Source organism: Tachyglossus aculeatus, chromosome 10 (genome assembly GCF_015852505.1).
Source record: "Tachyglossus aculeatus isolate mTacAcu1 chromosome 10, mTacAcu1.pri, whole genome shotgun sequence".
In the NCBI taxonomy this organism is placed as follows: Eukaryota; Metazoa; Chordata; class Mammalia; order Monotremata; family Tachyglossidae; genus Tachyglossus; species Tachyglossus aculeatus.
In genome coordinates this window covers 13,399,418-13,416,164 of record NC_052075.1, presented here as the reverse complement: position 1 = coordinate 13,416,164, position 16,747 = coordinate 13,399,418, and the positions used below count along the sequence as shown (strand labels likewise).

The following is a 16,747-nucleotide window of genomic DNA, read 5'->3' as shown; positions in this document are numbered from 1 at the left end:
TCTCATCTTTAAATCCATCAAACCATGTCTCCTCCAAGAGGCCTCCCTAACTTCCCCTTTTAGGCCTCCTTTATGTGTTATCGATGCACTTGGTTCTGAACTTCTAAAGCACTTTGATAGTCACCCCACATCTAGCCTCAAAGCACTTAAGCACATATCCATCTATAATTTATTTTAATGCCTGGCTCAATTAATTATCTCACCTTCTAACCTATAAGCTCTTTGTGGGCAGAGATCATGTCTATCGGTTCTATTTATTATACTCCCCCGAGTGCTTAGTATAGTGCTCTGAACACATTATGCACTCAGTAAATATACCATTGATTGAAATTCACCACGAACAAAACTCAAAATCAAACTGAGCATGCTGACCAGCTGTCCCACTTAGTGAAAGGTTCAAACATTATGGCTTTCCTTCCTCCAGTGGGACCCCCAGGGTGGGTGGGGGAAGAGGAAGGGATCACATGCTGAGAATAGCAGTGGTGCAATCAAAGTGTGAAAGAAGAGGTCAAACAGTACCTTCCTCCTACTTCACTGGGGCCCCTAAAAATTGAATAACTACTTCCTGACATTTTCTGGGGCTTTATTGCCACAACAAAAACCTCCAAGAATCAAATGGCAGCAGCCAGCAGGGGGGTCCCTGCAGCTATGGCTCCGACAACCCCACCAACTTCTGCCAGCACTGCATCCGTGTATCTCTACATTTGCAACCCTTACTTGATGTGCACTTGGATCTGTGAACTTCGGGTATTTGATATTTGCCCCATCCTCAGTCCCACAGCACTTATGTACATATCTATTAGTTATTTATAGTGTAGAGGGGGGAGCCAGATGTAAGGACAGGTGTCTACCAACTCTGTTCTATTGGACTCTCCACAGCACTTAGTACCTGTTCTGAACAAAGTAAGCGATTAATAGTGATTGATGATAATCCTCTCAAAATTAGCACCCTCCCCAGTTGTCTCCTAGCCTCCAGCTTCTCCTCCCTTCAGGCTATACTACCCACATCTTCTTAAAATGTCACTCAGTACATTTCTTTCCCCTCCTCAAAAACCTCCAACTGCTAACCATCATTTTTTATGTCATTGACTTCAAGCCCCTCTACTTGCTGTTATATATTGGCTCTTTTCTTCCATTTCACCCTAGCATGCCCTCTTTGTTCTTCCCAAAGTCACCTAACTACTTCTACTGCCAGCAATTGCTTGTCACACTGTTTCCCTGGCCCTTCTTCAAACCTGCAGACCACAATTCTCCTCATCTTCAAAGTCCCACCATCTCCAGGAGGCCTTCCCTGATTAAATCCCATCACCCCAAGGTGTTTCAACTTGGCAGCTAGCCTTGGAATTTGGGTTCTTCCTTATATTTGTGTATACACTCAGTTTTTCTATAATGGGAATGGTGGTCAGTGCTCCTAAAAAACCTCATGTTAATAAGAACTCAAAATCTAATACAACTCCACCCAAAACTGTTTCTTTCAACATTGCATCCCATCCTATTAAAAAAAAAAATCTGACTAACCTTCCCTCTTTTTTCAATAGCATTAGGAGAAGCAATGTTGCTTAGTGGATAGAGCAGGAGACAGGGAGTCAAAAGGACCCGAGTTCCAATTCCAGCTCTGCCACTTGACTGCTGTACAACCTTGGTAAGTCACTTCACTTCTCTGTGCCTTAGTTACCTCACCTGGAAAAAGGGGATTAAGACTGTGAGCCCCTTGTGGGACAATGGACTGTGTCCAACCTGATTACTTTGTATCTACGGCAGCTCTTAGAGTAGTGCCTGGAATCTAGTAAGTGTATAACAAATGCCATTTTAAAAATAACATTATATCCAAAAAGCATAGTGTAACATGTTATAGGAAAACTGCCTCCATGTGGCTCTATAGACTGGTGGCTGATATGCATGCCACACATTTATTCATTTATACAGCCATTTTGACATCTTCAGCATTCCTCCTCTAGTAATCCTGTTCTTCATCCTGCCACTACAATTTATAAATAATTTTAGTCTCTTGGATCTCCCTGAGTAGACTGTAAGGTCCTCAGGGGTGGGAAGCACGTGATACTTCTGTTATACCCTTCCAAGTATGTTCTAGCATACTATGTACATAGTAGATAATAAATAGCACCGTGGATCGTGTTTATCTGTCAGTGGTACTTAAGCACTTACTATGTACAACATGAGTTGCTAGATACATTCCCTGCCCACAAGCTTACAGTGTAGAGGTGACTGTATATATCTCTATATGATGATGATGATGATGATGATTGTATTTGTTAAGCACTTACTATGTGCAAAGTACTGTTCTAAGCATTGGGGAGGTTACAGGGTGATCAGGTTGTTCCATGGAGGGCTCACAGTTTTAATCCCCATATTACAGATGAGGTAACAGGCACAGAGAAGTTAAATGACTTGCCCAAAGTCACACAGCTGTATGAATCTGAATCTATGTATACCTATGTGGATGCCCCTGCCCCTTGGCTCAGTGGAAAGAGCACGGGCTTTGGAGTCAGAGGTCATGGGTTCAAATCCAGTCTCCGCCAATTGTCAGCTGTGTGACTTTGGGCAAGTCACTTAACTTCTCTGGGCCTCAGTTACCTCATCTGTAAAATGGGGATTAAGACTGTGAACCCCCAGTGGAACAACCTGATCACCTTGTAACCTCCCCAGCACTTAGAACAGTGCTTTGCACATAGTAAGCGCTTCATAAATTCCATTTTTATTATTATTATTATTTCCAATTCCCTTTATCCTCCAACCTCTCCATCTTCCTCTTTCCCCTTCTCTCCACCTTTATGAGTGGAGAGAACATTCTGAGTTCTTGAACAGCCTTGTAATTACCATGATGGTCTAACGTCTTATAGGGAATATATGTATGTCGTATGGAGTTCAGTAAAAGTTGGTCTACCGGGGTTGAAGAAGGAAGAATTAGAAGCTCATCATAATTACACATCTTAATAATTTAGGCACCAAGACTAAGTTTAAGGCCTCAAGGAAACAAATGTGGGAAAGTCAGACCAGACCCAAATGCTTGCCTTTCACTAATTATAAAAGATTTAACATGTATTCAAACTTTCAGAAATCCACCAGCAACTGCCATTACTAGTAAACAAAGTTCTCTAGATAAGAGGTTTTTTTAGTATCTAACCATATGTATTTACAATTCACCATGTGGAGCAGGACATCCAAAGAAGCTCTTCAGTTGGAAGAGAGCAGCTGAATTATCTTGCTTCCTGAATTTAAAAGCTCTCCTTTGCTTGCTGAGAGAGTTTTGTTTCCAGAACAGTTGGGGAAAAGTAGTTCCCAAGCAGCAGGGATAACTTTTCTACTTTTCCTACAGTCTTTTTTTTGACAAGCTCCAGTTGGAGTTATTTCTATCAGCCCAGTCTCTTCCATCTCCCAACATTATACTGTTACATTGTCTCCATCTATCTTTGGTTACTTTCTCATTCCTACTATTTAAGTCGTGCCCTTTGGAGACCTGGGCCACTCTAAACTCACTAAATTCTGGTACCCTTATATTAACTGAGCCATAAATGGCTTTTTTTTTAATTTAAAGAACTGGAATGACCCAGAATGCATTCCTCCCTGCTCTGAGTCCATTGATAATTCCTCTATCCCTCATCCTGTTTTGGCCAGGTGGATGTAGCCATGGTAGAATTCATATTTGACTCTGGAAGGCAGAGAGAGTCCCTGAAGGTCATGGATGTGATATGCTGCCTTCCTCGGAAACTTTGGGTTGAAATACTCAATCTCATAGATTGGTTTCAGGGATCTTTTGCATTCCAAAAGCTGAGAATTCATTTTGCTATCATCTTCGGAGAAGATTTATCTCATAGATTTAAATCTTGCTGGTCCAACAAAATAAAGCTTAACATGAACTACATTGTAATATGAATTTTTCCACTAAGAAATCTAACTAAAACTAACCATAGAAAGAAATCTATTCCATCAAGACTAAAAAGCACTGATTTGCTCTTGATAATACTATCAAGTCATAATTTGCAGACCAAAAACATCAGTTTTAGACCTTCTCTTTCACCTTTTAATCTGTCCTAGGAAAATGGCAAACAATATATCTTTGGATGAAAGTTATTTATTTAGCTTCTGAAAACTTGCTTGGACAGAAGGGCAGAGAAACCATAATGCCAAATTCCATACAAAATGATGTATGTCATCTTAATTGGGATGTTTATTGAAGAGCACAGAATTATAAAATGAAGTCAGAGGAATTTCAAGAGAAGCTTTTATAGGAATATCATTTTCCTTTAGTTGAAAAGAAAACTTTTGTGAATGCTAAAAAGATATCTTCCCTGTCAATTACTATAAATCCATCAGTGTATGAATCCCTACTTCTTAATGCTAAATCTGTTAAATCCTTAGACATTTCATTTATTTTTTTCCTTTGATAGATGGATTTTCTTTGATCCTTAGTAATTTGCATCAATAGTGGATCATGGAGTCTTACAAAAACAGAAAGCTTTTTAGAAACACTTAATAGATGGAAGCTTCACCCTGAGTTTTTATAGTTTTGTAAATGTAATTCTCTAGGAAGGTAACTATTTAATTGGGATAGTTCAGACATTAAATATAGAACTTTTTTTAGAGTTTACATCCACTCAAAATGTATGGTGCTATACAATGCATTTTGCCCTCTCAGGGTCACACCTGGAGAGTTTCTGGTACTCTACCAGTCTCTACTATAGGAGGGAGAGTCAAGCAGAGGCAGAACCATTCCATTCCTAGCTTGAACAGTGGCTAGCAAGTGGAAGACAACCTGCTACAAGTCAAAACTCACCTGTGCTAGGCAGCAGCAGCAGCATGGGAGAGAGTCTAGGAAGGATGCTATAGTTTGCTGTACGGAAGGAGGCAATAGTAAACCACTTCCGTATTTTTACCAAGAAAACTCTAAGGATACACTACCGAACCATTGCAGCTGAAGGAGGGGTTTTCTGAAAGAGATGGGTCCATGGCATTGCTATGGGTCAGACATGATTTGACAACACGAGACAAGACAATGCATTTTATATTTCATTGTACTGCAAAATTTATGTTGCAGTACAATGCCCAAAAATATGAATCGTCAATTCTATGGTGTTTCCAGTGACAATATATGGACCTAGAAACTGAACGGTGAAAAAACAGGATAGAAGGAGCATGATTCTTTTGAAATGTGCTGTTGGAAAAGGCTTTTGCAAATACCATGGACTGCCTGAAAAACAAATGGGTTTTGCTGCAAATTAAGCCAAAGTGGTCTTTGGAAGGCCAAATGACTTGACAGATTAGTGTATTTTGGACATATCATCAGGATGAGTAATTCTCTGGAGAAGACGCTAATGTTAGGAAAAGTCCAGGGAAAACGTGGAAGAAGGAGACCAGCAGCTCAATGGATAGAAACCATAACAACGATAACGGAAGAACTGCTAGCAAGTTTATGGATAATGGCAGAAGACAGGATGTTCTGGATAAAATATATCCATAGAGTCGCTATGAATTGGAAGTGACTTGATAGCACTTGATAACAACAATGCATTTGATCATCTGTGCTGAAACATTCAAGATTTTTATCAGTTTATTCAAAAACTGCATTAGGAAAGAAAGCAGAAATGAATCTCTCAAATGGTATGCAAGTCAAAAATCAATTTTGCAGCATCTTCAATAAAAACAGCAAGTTAATTTGGTCAATCTAATAGAAAAATATCAGAATGTGCTTCCTCCTTAGCTTCAGGGAAAAAAAAGTGCAACAGCCTATCTTTTCCTAAGAACACACTTTCAAATCAGGTAAATATATGGCCTTTAGCAATAGTAGCTACATGAAAACATTTAACTATTTTAAATGACTTACTAATTTTACATAAGGCATCATCCATCTGGTCATAAATTCAGAAAATCAAAGATCACAAAATATTTGAAAAACTAAACAAGCGTGGCTCAGAGGAAAGAGCACGGGCTTGGGAGTCAGAGGTCATGGGTTCTAATCCCAACTCTGCCACCTGTGTGAATTTGGGCAAGTCACAACTTCTCTGTGCCTCAGTTCTCTCATCTGAAAAATGGGGATTAAGACTGTGAGCCCCATGTGGGACAACCTGATTATCTTGTATCCCACCAGTGCTTAGAACAGTGCTTGGCACATAGTAAGTGCTTAACAAATGCCATTATTATTATAAGCTCACAAAGTTACCATATCAAAGTTACTATGTGGCATAATGTAAATTCTCAAATAAAAAAAATGAGGATACCTCTAAATATTAAACACCCTAAATTATTCATATACTATCACAATCCAGATTTTTTTCAGGGCTTTTTTTTCCCTGTATCTGTTGATCCACAAAAGCTCTGCTTCATAAATCACATTTAGCATTACACTACAAAGTTTCTGATTTTTTTTACCTCTTTTTCTTATTTCACTGTGTGATGAAGTGTATTAACGAATTGGTTGTAATAGCCATATGAAAAGAAACAAAACATACAGGTTGGGATGGAGGGGGATAAGATAGAATAGAATAGGGCTTCACGTAGCAAATGTGGCTTCATGCCTCGGGAAGCCAGATGTCTGTTGTCTACTGACTCTTATATTGTACACACCCAAGCACTTAATACAGTGCTCTGCACAGAGTAAATGACCAATAAATACAACTGCTTGATACTTTAGAAGAGTATATGGCTAGGCTATGGGATAAAATATGATACAGGATATGGGAAGAAACAAGATAGGATCAAAATGATAGAGTAGATGGCACAAATTAAGTAATTCTGACTACAGATTTGACTACAGATTCTGTAGAAACAAATACAAATACACACATACAGTAATTCTGACTACAGATTTCAGTTACCTCATCTGTAAAATGGAGATTAAGACTGTGAGCCCCCCATGGGACAACCTAATCACCTTGTAACCTCCCCAGCACTTGGAATGCTTTGCACATAGTAAGTGCTTAATAAATGCCATTATTATTTATTATTATTATCATAATTACAGCAGCCCACAAAAATCACCTGATTAGGAAAAAAAATCTTGTATGCTTTATTGTGTTGAACACTATTACAAACTTTGAAAGCTGAGATTGAAAGTACATGTAATTACAGAAGCAGCGTGGCTTAGTGGAAAGAGCCTTGGCTAGGGAGTCAGAGGTAGTGGGTTGTTCTAATCCCTCTCTGCCACTTGTCAGCTGTGTGATCTTGGGCAAGTCACTGAACTTCTCTGTGCCTCAGTTACCTCATCTGTAAAATGGGGATGAAGACTGTGAGCCCCACGTGGGATAACTTGATTACCTTGTATCAACCCCAGTTCTTAGAACAGTGCTTGGCACATAGTAAGCACTTAAATACCAATATTATTATATTATTATTATTTTATATTGTATGTTCCCAGGCATCTAGTGCAGTCCACTGCACACAGTAGGAACTCAGTAAGTCCTAATGAATGAAATACCAAATGCTTAGGATCACTGGAGCTGTAAGATGATGCTGCATTTGCTAAAATAGCAGGCATTAAAATAAGATTATTTTTAATGAAGTTGGTTTTCTAAATATAACAAAGCATGGACACAGAGTCCAAATTAAGAGCACTCAGTCAAAAGGGATCTCCATAGTGAGGCAAAATGGGTTTCTGCTGACCTGGACTACTTTTAGACTGCAGTTAAGAAACCTCAAAACTTCAACTTTGCCATCCCACTGGACAAGTGTCACTCTGAACCTGCTCGCTGCTAGACCTGGGCCCATTGAGGCAACATTCAGGAAGTAACTCCAGGGTCAGAAAACTTTCTTATTGGAGTTATCTCCATCTCCAGTAACATCTTCATTTCAAGAAGTCAGATTTACTTTTATTAAATTTGCAGGTCAAATGCAAAATAATTGTGCCAGTCCATAATTTAAAATAAAAGTTGTATTCATATCAAATGGAGAGGACTAAAATACTTTACTGCTGTCAAGGCAGGCAATTGTACTCCAGCAAAGGACCTAGCAATAAGTGTGGTGTATAATTCTAACACTATGGAGTGCTACATAGTGCAACATAAAATAGGTCTTCCTTTATCTCCAAATAGTGACTGTGGCAGAATGAATCAGTTCAACAGATTCACTGGTGATCATTTGCAGAGAAACTACTGATTAAAGACACTTTCCAGGCAACCCTCTCTATTTTCCTGCTTACCTCCTTCCAGGAGCATCACGAATCCTGTTGTTTGCCCAGTAACACATAGGCAGCACATGAAGATGGGATGAGGATAGATTGTTATTGTGTGCCATGCCATGACAGCAGGGGAAGAACTGAGGTTGAATTAAAACAACTCTGATTTTCCAAGATCACTAGACTTACTGGTGGTTGGCCAAATCCTCCTTTTAGTGTGTGATCACTAGCAGGGGCATTTTCTTTTAATTTACAGGTAAAACTTTCCCTTTTTTAAAGTTCCCAGGTTATTTCTTGAATCGATCAATTGTATTTATTAAACACTTACTATGTGCAGAACATTGAGAAGCAGTGTGGCTCAGTGGAAAGAGCACAGGCTTGGGCGTCAGAGGTCATGGGTTTGAATCCCAGCTCTGTCATATGTCTGCTGTGTGACCTTGGGCAAGTTATTTAACTTCTCTGAGCCTCAGTTACCTCATCTGTAAAATGGGGATTAACGCTGCTCGTGGGACAACCTGATCACTTTATATTCCCCGCCCCCCCCCCCTCCCCCAGCAATTAGAACACTGATTTGCACATAGTAAGCACTTAAATGTCATTAGCGTGGCTCAGTGGGAACAGCATGGGCTTGGGAGAGGTCATGGGTTCAAATTCCAATCCATGACTTGTCGGCTGTGTGACCTTGGGCAAGCCACTTAACTTCTCTGGGCCTCAGTTCCCTCATCTGTAAAATGGGGATTAACATTGTGAGCCCCACGTGGGGCAACCTGATTACTTTGTATCCCCCAAGCTCTCAGAGCAGTGCTTTGCACATAGTGCTTAACAAATACCATTATTATTATTGTTATTACTTGGGAGAGCACAATATAAAGAGTTGGTTGACACAGTCCCCGCTCACAGAGTATACAGTCTAGATGGGAAGTCCACATCTGGCTTTGGGGCATTCTTAGTAGTCTTTCTGGGAGGCCTTCTACACTTACTGATAACAGTATTAAGTGCTTACTGCCTTAAGCGCTTGGCTTTTTCTCCCCCCATCCAGCCCCACCCACCTTTTTAATACAGTGCAAAGCTATGCCAAAACCAAGGAGTTACATATATCACTGATCACTGTAGCACCTCTGAGAAGTGAACATGATTCCAGACTCCTCCCAGACGAGGAGGGATTCCTGAAGAGATGGCAATAACATTTCATTATGTGCCACTAAATACATTTTTCCCTTGAAAATAAGGATCTACAAGAGGATATGGGTAGTCATTCCGACAACCCCATGTATCTCCTTTGTGACCATGGGCAAATCACTTCATTTTGCCTCAGTTACCTCATATGTAAAATGGGGATTCAGAGTCTGTTTTCCCTCTTACATATGCTGTGTTCCCTATGTGAGAGAAGGCCTGTGTCTGATCCTTTTGGTACGTAGAAAGCGCTGAACAAATACCACAGCTATTATTAGAGAAGCAGCGTGGCTTTGTGACAAGAGCACAGGCTTGGGAGCCAGAGGTCATGGGTTCTAATCACAGTTCTGCCACTTACCAGCTGTGTGACTTTGGGCAACTCACAACTTCTCTGTGCCTCAGTTACCTCATCTGTAAAATGAGGGTTAAAACTGTGAGCCAATGCTGGGCACATAGTAAGTGCTTAACAAATACCATCATCATCATCATCGCCATCTTCATCATTAAGGTCTGGGGTAGATAAAATACAATTAGATAATAATAATGATGGTATTTGTTAAGCACTTATGTGCCAAGCACTGTTCTAAGCACTGGGGTAGGTACAGGGTAATCAGGTTGTCCCATGTGAGGCTCACAGTCTCAATTCCCATTTTACAGATAAGGTAACAGGCACAGAGAAGTTAAGTGACTTGCCCAAGATCACACAGCTGACTAGTGGAGCCGGGATTAGAACCCATGACCTCTGACTTCAAAGCCCGGGCTCTTTCCACTAAATCACACTGCCTTTCCTTATATTTTACATAATCCCTGCCCCACATGCAGGTCACAGTCTAAGAGGGAGAGGAAATGGGTATTTAATTCCCATTTTTACCAAAGAAGAAATTGAGGCACAGAAAATTTAAGTGACTCATCTAAGGCTACCAGCAAGTAAGTGGTAAGGCCAGGATTAGAACCCAGGTCCCCTGTGCTCTTTCAATCCTTACACACTTGCCCCGTGTGATCTCTTTAATGGAGCATATGATGATGATGATGGTATTTGTTAAGCACTTACTATGTGCAAAGCACTGTTCTAAGCACTGGGGAGGTTACAAGGTTATCAGGTTGTCCCACGTGGGGCTCACAGTTTTAATCCCCATTTTACAGGTAACAGGCACAGAAAAGTGAAGTGACATGCCTAAAGTCACACAGCTGACAGTTGGCAGAGCCGGGATTTGAACCCATGACCTCTGACTCCAAAGCCTGGGCTCTTTCCATTGAGCCACGCTGCTTCTCTGAGCCTGGCCTTCACTTTTGTGGAAAAATTTGGTTTCAGTGTAAGACATCATCTCCTAAAACAGAGGAAGCTGACACTGAAATCTTTGGCTGCTCTCAGCAGTAAAGAGGCCAGTTTAGGATCGGTGGCCACCTAAAGATCTAGGTCTAGCCCTTGAAATATGAAATACTTGGTGACCAAGTTTATAGAACTGTCGCAACTCAAATAATTTAGGTAAATGCTCCTGTTTTTGCTTCGATTGCTGTATTATTTCAGGCATTTTTTTTTCCCTTATTACCTAGACAGTTGTGTAAAACCTTCTTGCTATATTTCAGTGTCTTTGGACTGTTCTTAGGCAGAATAATCACATTAAATGCAAACATTTTCACAGACATGAGTGCTTTCCAGGTCAAGTATGAAATTTCAGCACTCTGACATGAGATCTGTATTAGCACCTAGGTCCCCACTCCAGAAGGTACATTACTGTCAGAGCAGTAAGTCTGGCCCTATGACTTGGTCACAAGACCAAGTGTTATTTCTGTAGCCAGAATCACTGGTTCTATGTTTCAGTATGGTGGAGAATTCCATTCTTTTGATTTCATTTTGGACATGATATTCACCTTGGCTGAAGCCCTTATGCTTTCCATTAGTAGCTAATGTTGAAATACAAATTTAAACAAGACAAAACAGAAAAAGAGGCATTCAAAAACACAGGAACATTACTATAGCCTGCAATAAAAGGCTTAAAAATAATCTTTAAAAAATCATAATGCTATGCTTTTCTTGCTATATCCACAGAGAGAGATGGTTCACTTTAAAGATCCAAAAGATTATCTGGAGGCCTTTTCTTTGCAAGCCTAATATGAACCCTTTCAGATAAGAGGGACTGGGATACCTGTTTTTGTGTGTGCATATTCACATGCATGTGTGCCCACACACACACACAAACTCATTTCTTAAGTGAATGCTTAATTTGCTGGGGATTGGAAATATTTACAAAGTTACTTAGCTCCCTACCTCCTGAGAATTGGGAAAGGACATACGAGTGGATGCCCAGTTCTCCCTCCCCCACAAATCAGTTAGAACATCTGTTTCAAATTTGGTGTGCATATTCACAGGTTATCACAGAGTTCTACAGCAATCAAAGAAAAATGCCGATTTCCCATCAATCCTAAGACTATCTAACCATGTCCAGGGAGTCTTTCAGAGACCACCCGGTGATAAAATGATTCTTTTTCAATGGAAAGTGCATTGTTGCATCCCACGTGCAGGTTAGACATGGTGATGAGCTCCTGGGAGAAGATTTTTACATACACAGCTTTAGCTCAGACGCGGAGCAGGTGATACCAAAACTAGCTGAGATTCCTTGGGCAGGAAACTGAAACAGTTTCCAGTTAATAATAATGATGGCATTTGTTAAGCACTTACTATGTGCAAAGCACTGTTCTAAGCGCTGGGGTAGCTAAAAAGCAATCAGGGTATCCCATGCAGGGCTCACAGACTTCATCCCCATTTTACAGATGAGGGAACTGAGGCCCAGAGAAGTTAAGTGACTTGCCCAAAGTCACACAGCTGACAAGTGTTTCCAACTTGTACTTCCCAAGCGCTTAGTACAGTGCTCTGCACACAGTAAGCGCTCAATAAATACAATTGAATGAATGAAAGTGGCAGAAGCGGGATTAGAACCCATAACCTCTGACTCCCAAGCCCGGGCTCTTTCCACTAAGCCACACTGCTTCTCCCAATAGAAATTTAAACTGTATTCTGGCAATTTGAAAAAAAAATCCAAATCCCTCTGTTCTTGCTCCATTTGATCAACTGGATATTTATTTTCTGACGGTTACCTAGGAAAATTTTACAGTAGGATTATGCTTTTATGACGTTTAAGATGAGGCCTATTTTTGTGTGGAAAACTGATTTGAAAATTGCCTTTTAAAGGCAAAAAAATATTTCCTTATGTTTTAAGGGTCTACAAGGAGTTAGAACTAAGTGGATATTGAAGGTGGCTCAAGTAAGGCAGGGATACAAGGGAAAGAAAGGTAGATCTAGAGTGCAGGAAGACTTGAAAAAAATATTGGACAAAATGTATGAATAGAATCAAAACAAGGCACATTATCAGACACGTTAGGGACAAGGCAAGGGAGGTTTAGGAATCAGGGGCAGGGGTGAGACCGGAGACCAACAATAAGTCAATAGCTCTTAAGTGCTTACTGTGTGCAGAACACTGTTATAGGCAGTTGGGAGAATGCACAAAAGAGTTGGCATGCACATTCCTTACCAAAAGGAGCCCACGGTCCAGAGGGGGAATGAAGAAAAATTAACAAGAAGAATAAGGATTCAAGAGAAGTGGGGAGAGAGTGACAGAAAGAAAGACCCAAACGTTTTGGGCAGTGCTCTAAAATAAATACCACTGAGACAGAAAGAGAGGGAGGGAGTAAATGACAAGAGTAAGAAATAGGTATCCTACATCTAAACTGCATTTCAAATAAAATGATTCCTTTCATATGCAAAGGAAGTTAGGAATGGGTTTACACATGTAAATTAGTTTCGCAGGTCACTAAGGAAAATTCACTCTGTCACTAAACGGCAATTGGCCATTAAACTTTTTCATATTTAAACTAAGTAGTACAGGCCCCTTATGTTGTGAGTCTCATGAATTAAAATATGCAGAAGAAACCAAAGTGACGAAAAATTTTGGAATAGGAATACTGATTGAAACCAATTCCTTCCTAACACCAAGCTAAGCTAAGGTCAAAAATGCACAGAGGTCTTTTAGAACATCCTCAATAGGAAGTTGCATAAAACACGAAACACAGGCCAAGAATTCATAAACATCAGCCCACCCCTCCACATCTTTAAACGATATGGTTACACTGAAGATTCTTGCCTGCTCTACTTTTTGTGTTCCTTTCTCACCAGGTTGGGTTGTATGCAGCGCTTAGAACAGGGCTCGACACATAGTAAGCGCTTAACAAATACCATTAGTATTATTCAAAATGCTTTCTTACGTTTGGTTAAGGAACAGGACTCCTCCTCAGTTCCAAGACAAAGTACTCCATTTCGAGACATGATAGAGGTTGGCGTGATGAAACAATCTAATGTGTTACCTTAGGGTCTGTGGGGTGATCTCTGCCATATTATCCTTACCTTTGGACAGGGTTGGGGCGGGGGAAGGAAACACTCTTTCTAGGTGCAGGAGAACTGTCTGACCACCTTTGGGGTTCAGCCTTAGTAGAGCTAGCAAATGTAAATTAGGCTTTCCCTTCCCTTAAGTGGAGACATTAGGAACCCCCAGATCCAGTACAGACTACTGAGTTTGTGGACATATACCTTACTGACCCCTAGAAAAGACCCTCCACCCATATTCAGTCAATTCCCAGTTCAGCCATCTAAAAAAAGATTTTCAACCGTACTCAGAAACTTTAGTCCATCACCTCCAAAGTGCCATCCACTTTCTCTCTCTTCCCACTCTTACACATCACTAGCAGACATTCAGAAACCCCCCCCCCCCCCCCCAAAACAATTGCCACTTACGAAAGCAGGGCCAAGGAAGAAGAGCAGCAGCAGCAGCTAGAACAGGTGAAAAGAAAACCTGCTTCTCCTGTCCTCCTACCACCGTCATCGACTCCCGGATTGTGCCTTCAGAATCACGAGGATGCTTCTTTCAGAGCTTCCCACGTGCACTTCTGGGATTTAGCAGCAACGCCTCCCGCAGAGAGAGCCGTTTCTCTCCTCACCTGTTCCAGCTGCTTTTTGTCAGGTGCCACCCCAGCCAATCCCACTTCATCAGGAGCTACAGCTGCTGATACTGCCATAATCGACTGCTTCATTGTGAAATCTTTTCTTTAAAGTACCTCTGAGGGCTGTTCTAGACCACATTCCCTCAGTTTTCCCACGAGAATGGGATGGGAGACATGTCACATATCTTAAAAAATAATAAAATCAATATTTTATTAAATATATCACCCTTTCTATCAGGCCCACCTCTGTGATGAGAGAATATCAATTGGAGAACTAATGAATTCACAAACTTATGCTGTCCTCAAATCTTGCACAAACCAAGCAGTTGTAAGACTCTTTGTAGATCTGGGAATCAAGCTGATGAAGAGTATTTGTTTAGATTTGTTTCAATCGGTGATATTTGAGTGCTTATTCTGTGCAGAGCACTGTACTAAGTAATTGGGGGAGTTTAACAGAGTAGGAAGACACTACCTATCAGAAGTGTTTGTAAACAAAATAGTTTACTAAAGTGCTTGACTCAAGACTTTTTTCCCCATGGAAATACATTCAGAATTTCAATTACTCTTGCCAAAACAGGAGCTGACTATTTTTTTTAAAAAAAAGGTTCACTACTATTATCTAGTGAAATGAAAACCTTTCACAGGTGATGGCTTTAAATGAGCAAATGTTGGCACTCACCCCTGCTTGTCTTGAGCTTCAAATATTTACTTACTGAATGGTAATTGTAATTACAATAAGAATGTCCAATAAACAGTTTTTTAAAGGTTAAGCCTGAAGCAGGGAGAAAAAGTTAAATGTTGAGAGAAAACAAAAACATCTAAATGTTACTGCTTCCTTCCCTACCTTACATTACAGAGTGAAAATACAGTCATCTACAACAGCCATAGATTTTGGGAAACAGAGGAAGCTGAAATTCAATGACTGTGTCCCCAGCTAGAATGTGAGTTCCCTGTGGGTAGAGAATGTGTCTACCAATTCTGTTGTATTGTACTCTCCCAAGGACTTGGTACAGTGCTCTGTACAGTGCTCTGCACATAGTAAGTGCTCAATAAATACGATTGGTGATGAATAAATACAATCGATTGATTGGTATATTAAAGCCCAACGAAGAAAGGGGGGAATTAGGATCCCACAGTTTTGTCAGTCAATCGTATTTATTCATTAATTCATGCTTATTACTTCGTGCGTGCATGCATTCATTCATTCAACCATATTGATTAAGTGCTTGGGAGAGTACAATGTAACATTAAGCAGACACATTCCCTGCCCACAAGGAGCTTATAGTCTAGAGGGGGAGACAGACATTACTGTGTGCAGAGCACTGTACTAAGCACTTGAGAGAGTACAATTTCATGTGATTGTCCAATAATGTGTTAGGCGGATTGGATCTGGGCCAGAACTAAGGTAATTTTGACATGAGTTGTGCAAGGGAATGGTTTTCCAGCAGCACCTATGTACAGGAGACACAGACTTTTTTTGGTGGGATGCTGTGTGGGAGAAAGTAGTTTGGCCAGGGATTTGAGCTGTACCAGAAGGCTACCACTGCAAATACATGGTGTAAAAACTAAATGTTTCTGTCCTTTCACCCTGTGGGAAAATCAAGAGTCTGTGCTATTATATTCTGTGAGTCACAAAAGATCAAGGCCCGTGATTGAAGGTCAATGAATGATGAGCATCAACTTTACCAAACAAATCACCTTCTTAGACTTTCTCACATGGGTCCTAGTAAAGGAGCCAAAAATTTTCCAGATACCTGTCCGCAGAATCCTGAAGAGTATTGAATAAGCTTACTGATCAGTTGAGAGTCAGAAAAATGCATTTGCTAAGGTGATGGGGGTAGCTTTAACTCAAAAACATGAAGACACATTTCCAATTCTACATTTCCGTGGCATTATTTTGTCAGCTTTTGAAACACCTGAACATGATTTCAAATATGGATCTCTGCTGGTGTGGCCCTAGACCACTTTCCAAGTTCAGCCTAGATGATAGGAGGCTATTCCCAGGCTGAAGGCTATCACTTCCTAGTACGCCAGTATAATAATGTCATTTTATTTCTAGGCTCAAGTTAAAAATAACAACACAAATGCTTAAAAACCAAACCAAACAGAAAGAATGATATGTCTCAAGTGCTTACTATGTTCCAAGCACTGGAGTGGATACAGTACAATTGGATAGTCTCCATCCCACGTGGGGTTCACAGTCTAGAGGGTGAACAGGCATTTAACCCCCATTTGGCAGATGAAGAAACTCAGGTGTAGAGAGGTTAAGCAACTTGCCCAAGATCATAGAGCAGTCAGGTGGCAGAGCCAGAATTAGAAACAGGTCTCCTGACTTCCACGCCTGTGCATTTTTCCCAATAGGCCTGCTGCTTCTCCAAGTATGGCCTAGTGGATAGAGCCTGGGAATCAGAAGGATCTGAGTTTAATCCCGGCTCTGCCACTTGTCTGCTGTGT

At 40.6% G+C, this 16,747-nt stretch overlaps 1 protein-coding gene and 1 non-coding gene across 2 annotated transcripts in view; one reads left to right on the top strand and one right to left on the bottom strand.

The window, feature by feature from the left end:
* The window catches only part of PCDH7 (protocadherin 7), a 432,112-nt gene that overhangs the window by 399,484 nt on the left and 15,881 nt on the right, over positions 1–16,747 (bottom strand). The gene's annotated exons all lie outside the window — the stretch shown is intronic.
* On the top strand, positions 4,648–4,785 carry LOC119933806. Its single transcript, XR_005452677.1, has one exon. It is a non-coding gene; the product is annotated as a small nucleolar RNA SNORA7 (small nucleolar RNA).